Source organism: Triticum urartu, chromosome 4 (genome assembly GCF_003073215.2).
Source record: "Triticum urartu cultivar G1812 chromosome 4, Tu2.1, whole genome shotgun sequence".
NCBI lineage: Eukaryota > Viridiplantae > Streptophyta > Magnoliopsida > Poales > Poaceae > Triticum > Triticum urartu.
In genome coordinates this window covers 505,682,586-505,683,561 of record NC_053025.1, presented here as the reverse complement: position 1 = coordinate 505,683,561, position 976 = coordinate 505,682,586, and positions in this window count along the sequence as shown.

Genomic DNA, 976 nt, shown 5'->3' with positions numbered 1-976 from the left:
GACGACATCGTTTGAATTATGGTTTGGGAAGAAACCTAAGCTGTCATTTCTAAAGGTTTGGGGATGCGATGCTTATGTCGGGAAACTTCAACCTGAAAAGCTCGAACCCAAGTCAGAAAAATGCGTCTTCATAGGATACCCTAAAGAAACTATTGGGTATACCTTCTACCTCAGATCCGAAGGCAAGATCTTTGTTGCCAAGAATGGGTCCTTTCTAGAGAAAGAGTTTCTCTCGAAAGAAGTAAGTGGGAGGAAAGTAGAACTTGATGAAGTATTACCTCTTGAACCGGAAAATGGTGCGACTCAAGAAAATGTTCCTGAGGTGCCTGCACCGACAAGAGAGGAAGATAATGATGATGATCAAGATACTTCTGATCAAGCTCCTACTGAAATTCGAAGGTCCACAAGGACACGTTCCGCACCAGAGTGGTACGGCAACCCTGTCTTAGAAATCATGTTGTTAGACAATGGTGAACCTTCGAACTATGAAGAAGCGATGGCGGGCCCGGATTCCGACAAATGGCTGGAAGCCATGAAATCCGAGATAGGATCCATGTATGAAAACGAAGTATGGACTTCGACTGACTTGCCCGTAGAGCGGCGAGCCATAGAAAATAAATGGATCTTTAAGAAGAAGACAGACGCGGATGGTAATGTGACCATCTATAAAGCTCGGCTTGTCGCTAAGGGTTATCGACAAGTTCAAGGGGTTGACTACGATGAGACTTTCTCACCGGTAGCGAAGCTGAAGTCCGTCCGAATCATGTTAGCGATTGCCGCATTCTATGATTATGAAATATGGCAAATGGACGTCAAAACGGCATTCCTTAATGGTTTCCTTAAGGAAGAATTGTATATGATGCAGCCGGAAGGTTTTGTCGATCCTAAGAATGCTGACAAGGTGTGCAAGCTCCAACGCTCGATTTATGGGCTGGTGCAAGCATCTCGGAGTTGGAACATTCGCTTTGATGAGATG